The 8026-nt window shown below is 39.0% G+C and overlaps 1 protein-coding gene across 4 annotated transcripts in view; it reads left to right on the top strand.

Moving 5' to 3' along the window:
• The window catches only part of adk (adenosine kinase), a 209465-nt gene that overhangs the window by 50591 nt on the left and 150848 nt on the right, over positions 1–8026 (top strand). The gene's annotated exons all lie outside the window — the stretch shown is intronic.

Below are 8026 nucleotides of genomic sequence, written 5' to 3'. Positions count from 1 at the left end.
TATATATATATATATATATATATATATATATATATGGATATATGGATCTTTGTTTATATATGTGCTCTATGTCTGCAGCATAAAAGCAACAATGCTAATTTCTCCCAAACTGGCTTAGATTTGGGCACAGGAACTGGACACATTCCAGGACAAGTTGTATGTGTGATTCATGAAATGTTGTGTATTCTGTCCTTTACTAGTGTAAGAACAGTCCAAACTTGCTAAGGTCCATCAGGAATAGTCCAAACCGTGAGTTTTAACAAGTTTTAACAAAAGCGAAAACCGGCAGTTTGAAAAGAATCCTAAATTAAAGATAGTGTCTCTTGTTATGTTAGATTCAGTGGCCTCATCCACAGAATTAGCAACAGTAATGAACTAAAAGGCTTCACAAGTTTAAATGACTGGTTATGTTTATAACGCATCTTATTAATAAAAGTATTAAACAATGAGATGTTTGCAGGTGCTAAATGAGGTTTTAACACCGTCAAGAGTTTTCGTTCATCAAGCTGCAAAGCACCTTGCATACTCTATCATGTAGGACTGCAAAGACAAACATCATGCTGTATTTTATTTTTGGTATTTATACAGCAAAGTATCTACTGATTAGAGGCAGACATGAATGAAGCACACCTGTAACTGCTAAATGGGTGCACCGCAGATTTTCTGCTAAAAACACAGCATAAAAAAGACTTGTAGTGCTAAGGCTTTCAAACACCAAGTTTAGATTTTGGGCAAATAGGTATGATAATATGCCTAACATAATAAAATCCACTCTGTTTTAATCACCTTACATATAAAACATCTGTGTGATTGAGGAAAGCGAATGTGAAGTTTCATATCCACAACTGCAGGCCGCTGCAATCTCCTGCCAAACGTGTGCTTTTAATTTTCCATTCAGCGCTCAGCGATTGACCAAACAGTCCAGATTCCTAAAGCCACCCTACTTAGAAACCCTTTGCTCCTATGTTTTTAGAACCTTAGTATGTTTTGATTTCTTTTTTTTTTTTTCTTTATTAAAATAAAATGCAATACAAAGTAAATCCCCTGGAATAGAGCACTAGTGTGCTTTAGTAATTCTGAATCCCGGCTTGATTTTTTTTTTTTTTTTCATATTTACCTGCCTCCATGATCTGCTGACTGGTGACATATTAAGGTGCATCTTTTACTCGCTTCCAAATGAATGCATCCTGCAGTGAGCATGTAAAGCCCCACACACCTAGTTTAAATCTCAGGTTAGATTTTTTAGTAGGAATAGTCATAAAATAAACATCCTAAAAAATGGCAAGAGAAACAAAGGTGGGTCAGATTTTTTTTGTTAGAAACAAATAAAGCACTGCAGATATTTGCAAGCCCTCTGAGATTTGTCTGATTCATAGATTCTGTGTTGCAAAAACAGAAAGCTGAGACTTGCTGCCAACACCCTCTCTGCACTGACCGTTTTCTGACTGCAAATCTGTCACATGGCACACCTGGATTTACCAGATAAAGCGAGACTACTAGTGATCTTTTGGAGATTTACGATTTGTCCTCCCGCTGTCATGCTTGTGTCACACCGAAATCCATTTCTTTATCATAGATGAATAAAGACTGTGTCCCTTTATTAAGACCAATTGTTTTCTTCACAGCTGGTTGGTGCCAGCCATGTTTTTTTTTATTTGTTAAAGTATTGGAAGTCTTGCATAACCTTTTCTCTTGTGTTTGCCTTCCTTTGTTTTCTCATAAACCCAGGAGTGAGTCACTGCACCGCTCTGAAGAGCCACTGTTGTTTAATTTGGAGTCAGCCTCAAATCATCCTGCCATTGTAAAAAATTTAATACCCAAATGCTGTTTATATTGCTGTCTGAGTAAGATGTTTTTGAAAACAAGACCCAGCCATTCGCTTAAAAAAAATAAAATAAAAAGTTTGAATTTGAAAAGAAAAAATTTTGATGTTGAATGATGCTGAATTTCTTAGTAGATGTCTAGATGCACTTTCCATGCTTTTTTATTTAATTCCCTTGATTTTAAAGCCCATAAAATCCAGTCAACCCATTGCCTCAAGAAGTCACTCATTTTGTTGATAGCGTCCACCTGTGCATGCGTGCAGCTGTTCTGTATGGGTCCCAGGGGTTTTTAAGAGTACGTTGATTAAAAAAAAAACAGCATCATGGGGACCGAAGAACAGTGCAGAAAAATATAGGAGGGATTTGAATTTCAATGCAGGGCTAAGTTTTGAAAATCATATGGAGGACACATTCATAGTAGTGAGATGTTCTTCATCATTAAGAAGGTTAGGATCACTGGTTAGCTTCGATGGAGGAATAAATGCAACTAAATGGAGGATGATCCTGGAAGAAGCTCTTTAGAGATCTTTAAACTAGGGAGATGGTTCACCTTCCAGAAGCAAAGCGTCTAAATATACATTAAGGGAGAGAATGGAGCCATTTGGATCAAAGCATAAGTCATGTATCAGAATGGCTCAGTTGCCTAATTTTGATAATACCAAAAATGTGTTGCAAGCAGGCTTTTAGTTAGGAATATTTTATAAGGTGTACACCTGGGTGTTCCACAACTTCTGTCTTTGTGTAGCGGTGCGAGCTTCGTAGGGTTAAATTACAGTTGTCCTTCCTGGTAGGGAACAATAGGCATGGAGTGGCTAATTTGGTTTATAATCCTTGCTGGTCTTAGAATTGTTAACTGTCAGAGTTGGAATGAAATTCTTTGAAACACACACACACAAAAAAAGTATTTAGTACATGTTGAAAGAACAGTATTAGATATTCCACCAATAACAGTGCCCCTCCGCGCTCTGGCTTACCGACAAATGACCGATAGGATGTGACTCTTGCGAATCGTAAGATCTGATTTCAAAATTTGAACATTTGAGCGAATTTCCCGGGGGAAACACAGGCCGTACACTGTGTCCTTTTTTTTTTTATCACAGGCCGGCTAGCTAAAAGTCTGGTTACAAAAAAAATTATGCTCAGAGCTGAAGCTAAGAACAAGAACAATAAGAACAAGCAAAATCTTATCAGATGTGTAAAGCTGGGAGGCGTCTAACCCAGTGCTAAAGTATCAACTTATGTCTCAGGGCTGAAAAAGCATATTTCACTTTTTAGGTACTTATTGTTAAAATTGTTGTAATGTTAATTCAGTCACAACTATGAAATGCTTTGCTTTTATATCCAACATAAAGTATGCCAATAAATTTATTTAAATACCACATAGTTTAAGCTTTTTGCATGACAATGTAATCACCTTCCAGTCATTGTCTTTTTATGTTTTGTTCTGCTTCAACCCTGAATCTCTTCCTTTTCTGCAAGACTTTTGATTAGAATTTCACCTACAGCCACACAGTTCTCTATTTTGATTAAAACATTTTTGAATTTGTTTCATCAAAGCTAACATTGGAAAAGGTTGCAGGTGCTCCGCTGAATAATGGACCCTTTTCCTAGACAGAACTTTTACAACCAGAATCTGCAGAGCTCCATTTTTGGGCTTTGGTTTCTCCAGGAAGAAAAAAGTAAACTGTGTAAAAGTAATGTATAAATTGAATTCTAATAGCATAACTGTACTTATTTGAGTTAGGAAATCTCCTTGACTGTGATATTTGGGCAAAATATGTTTTGCGGCATTGATTTGACGGTAGTCAGTCTTGGCCTGGCGCTCGTTTTAGATGATTATCATGAAACTGTGATTTCATTAGGAGAAAATGGATTGAATCAGATCAAATTTGTTTTTTTTTGGCAAAGGCTAAGTCTGGTTGGCAGAAAGATCAATATCTAAATAAAACATTGAACCATTTTTCACTCAGGTTAGATTTGGCTTAAATGAATTATCCTCCCTTCTGGCTCAGAAACTTTCCATCAAAGTTTTGTTCTGTTAAAGTTATTGGTGTGCAGGGTGTAATTTCTGGTACAGATAATCCATTTTGAGAGTTTCGAAGTACTGTATATGTAAAGAGCATCTGTTACAGAGCTGTGTTTCTTCACTCAGCCTGCAAAGCATTAAATAGGTCAGTAATATTTCCCCTCTTTTGCTGCGGCTTTTGTAAAATGCTCAGAATACGGAGCCAAATTATTAGCATGGATGGAATCCAGAGCATTAATGGTAACCAGGCAGGGTCGGATGACATTGTTATTGCAGCCGTTCTCAGGAAAGTGAGGGGAGCTGAAAATTTATATTTGATTTATAGCAGGGTTTGAATTTATGTTCCAGCTCTCGATAGGAAAGTAAGTAATCTTCGCCCGAATTCTCACAAGACAGGGCCCCACAGCATCTGGCGCTAGAAACATCTCTGTATCAAACAGTTCCTTCCAGTTTCTCTTTGCACTGCTTAACCACCAAGAATTTACACCTGTAGGGGATATAGTATTACTGTGTTCACTGGACTGGATTCAAGTCTGAGCATAGAGAAATTAGCAGACGGAAGGAAATGAGACGCTCTTTGCGGGAAATGTCAAAGAAATAGTCTGTCCAACACTAGATCGTTTTCAACATTTTTATGTTGTCTGATATTTAAACGTGAATTATTTTTATGCTACACTGATTTCACGTTTTAAAGGGAGATCATATAAATAGTAATGAAAAAGACAAAGTACAGTTTTAATTATCAATACGAGACGAGTAGCATGATAAGATACTATGGGAACAAAAAAAAAAATTTGTCTTTTTAGAAAGAGATATTTCTTGACTCCTATATTTATAAGATATTTTTACTGACTCTCTGTGATGGTTAATAACCCCTCATGACAGAAAGGAAATATGCTAAATGTTCAGAAATATATTGCTTGAAGGGGAATCTGAATTTAATGAAGAAGTAATTGTAGATTCTGTTGTCTCATTAATTCTGACTACAGATCAGCACTTTACTCCGTCTATTAACTTAGAGAAATACATTGTTATAAACGTACATTGAAATCTCTAGAGATCTGACCTCTAAGCAAACTGCTTGAGAAATTCCCCTCGGTTTTCCATTTTGCAACTGGAGCTATGGTAAGTTTGGGCTGATCTCATGCTGCTTTCATCCCAAAGCTTTGAAACAACCGTTCCGTCGTCTAGTTTCTGGAATGTATCACGTCAGTAACCCAACCAACATCTTGGAGCTGTATCCTGGCTGAGTTACAACTGCCGGTCTCATCGTGGTATATCCAGACCCTGGAGTGGTGCCCTTACTCCCGCCCGCGGCCTATGCTAGTTCAACAGGGACGGTAGGTGTGGGGATGGCTTGCGGGCCATGAGACTGTGGCGGGACTGCTTGCTCTGTGGGGTGTTATTTGTGTGGATGCTTTAGCCACATCTCAAAATATTTCTGGTGGCCATCATGCTCCCTTCAATGTGTTGTGCTGTCTGCGGGGACAGTTGGTGAATAGTGCAGATGAGAATAAATAGGGAGGCTAGCTCGCCAGTGGGGATGGTTATATGGTAAATGGTAAAGGCCTGTTCTTATATAGGCCTGTACTTGACCAAAGCGCTTTACACTACATTCAGTCATTCACCCATTCACGCACACACTCACATACTGATGGTGGCAAGCTACATTGTAGCCACAGCTGCCCTGGGGCTCACTGACAGAAGCGAGGCTGCCGTACACTGGCGCCACCGGGCCCTCTGACCACCATCAGTAGACAATGCAGGTGAAGTGTCTTGCCCAAGGACACAACGACACTGAAAGTTGGAGCTGGGGCTTGAACCGTCAATCCTTCGATTACAGGGCAAACTCCTACATCCGACGCCACTGTCGCCCTATATGCCCTCTTTATCCTGGTTATTCTGAGTTCTGGCTGCCAGAGTGAGCTTCTCCCTGCCCAGAGTTTTGGAGGCTCTGTGGTGGTATGACTGGGTAGCCTGTGGACTTCCAGTCCTGTGCTTCAATGATGATCTACCTCTATGTAGGGTATATGAGTGCTCAGGGTTTGCTGCTTTGTGTCTTTCTGTCTTCTGGTGCCTTCTTGAGTCCAGTATACCAGCCCTTTGCAGCCCTTGGGTGCCGTTAGGTTGCAGACCATCTACTGTTCTCTCTGCTTATAAAACTTTACTCGTCCGTGAGACTGACTTGCTCATCTATTTCTAAACATATACTCGCACACAAACACACTAACTCTAAAAGGTTGGCAATCATACAATAAAGTGGCGTGCTTGCTTTGATGCTGGATCAAGTCTGGATTAGATAGTCAATGGCACAATAGGGATAGCATCTTGAGTTATCTTTTTATAGAGTAAACTACCGTGGCAAGTGTAGGCAGTCGGTTTCTTTATAGTTTATGCCTGAAATTCACCAACAGGATGCTTGAAAAAAGTGTTTAATTGTCTACATGTTTCCCCTGAGTAGTTAAGTGTTGGCTGCTGTTAGTGTGGTAACTTATTTGGGTGAACTCACTAACACTGTTATAGGTAAAAACTATTTTTTTAACACAGAGAGGGAATAAGCCGATCAAATGTGTATCATTTAAAATCTTTCTCATTCACACATCAGACTTATAATCTTATATAGTCTTCTTAAGAAACAGAAACAATATTTTCTGCTGTTTGACATCTATTTTTTTTACTACCAAAACTGTTTTAAGATAGGTTGTTAATGCATTTTTTGTGGTAATCTTAATTATTCCCTCATATTTACCAGAGCCCAGCTCATAAGACGCTAAGCTATATTGACTTGGTTGTTATTTACCTTTTACTGCCTCCTAAGTATTGCAAGCAGTAGGGGAAACACATAAAAATGTTTCAACTGCACAGCTTGAGTGCTTTCTCAAGATTTCTCCCTAACAGCACATTGACAAGAGCACAAATGCTCTGTTTTGTGGCACTTTTACTGCACGTCGGAGTTGAAAACTCGTATCTTTGCATTATTATCTGTTGGCAGCGATGATACAAATACCTTCTTTATGGTTTGGTTATAACTGCCTTATTTTTCCTAGGGACACAGAGTGTTATTTATCACTGGCAGCGTTCATGAGGAGTAATGATGCATAATTCTGTTGGAGTTGTCTGGCGTGCAGCACCAGTCGGAGGGATCTGGAAGGTTATCAGAGCAATAAATCCTGAGTTTTCCTCTGTTGTTTGTCACGAAGCAGTGCTCCAGCCAGTAGTTATGATGCCTCCAGCTTGTTCTCTCCCTCTCTTTATAAGCCTTCACAAAAAAAACATGACTTGTTTAAAATGTGATTTGATAATGTAGAGTCTGATCACACGATCTTATAGTTCAAAGCAGGTAGCTGTTTTTAAACTCCTGTCCTTGATACTGTCTCTGCCTTCGGCTGTGAGATTGGAACGTGTTGTGCACGCTCCTCGTCTCTGTGATATTTACTGGTGCATTTTAACTGTTTTTTCGATTGCCATCATCCATTTCTGTATGTATATAAAATGAAAATTAAATTGAGTGTGCAGACTTTTACACATATATACCCACCCAGCAGAATCAGGCTCTTCTTCCATCATGGCTTATTTTCCTTGTTTAATTTATTGAATAAATTGCCTCTTTAACTTGTCAAGCAGGAGGAAGTCATCCATGTTTTTTTTTCCATGATCCAGTCTATTAGTGCAATGATAGGGTCGTTGCTGAGGCGAGCTCACTGATTGAATGGCATCCTTGTCAAGGTCAGGCCCGAGCTAAGAGCTATTTTCTGCTTACCTGTGCAGCCAGCCGGCCACAGAGTCTACACACAAACTGTCTCTGCACCAGCGAGCTTAGTAAGCGGAGAAGATCATCACGGATATTTCCAGCTGGAAACATGAAGAGAAACCTCTGTGCCTGCAGGAAAGGACACAAAGGCATGAGTAATATGATAAGAGGGATCTCACCACAATGCAAGAATGTATCAGGAATGTATTTTTCTTATTTTTGTCAGCGGATGACTCACATTCACTCATTCTGTCCCAGTAACTGAGAAATGGTGCATTACTGTAAATGTAAAAAAAAAAACATGTTTGAGATGTGAACATTGGCTCTGAGGTCAGGATGACGGTTCAAATGTTTTATCTGGTCAGTTTGATTAATAGAAAGTGTAAGTTTCTTTTTGAGCCTGATCTTAGACAAATCTAAAAAAAA

This window comes from Cyprinodon variegatus, unplaced genomic scaffold, assembly GCF_000732505.1.
Source record: "Cyprinodon variegatus isolate N-32 unplaced genomic scaffold, C_variegatus-1.0 Scaffold12, whole genome shotgun sequence".
In the NCBI taxonomy this organism is placed as follows: Eukaryota; Metazoa; Chordata; class Actinopteri; order Cyprinodontiformes; family Cyprinodontidae; genus Cyprinodon; species Cyprinodon variegatus.
This window is presented reverse-complemented; position numbering and strand designations above follow the sequence as displayed.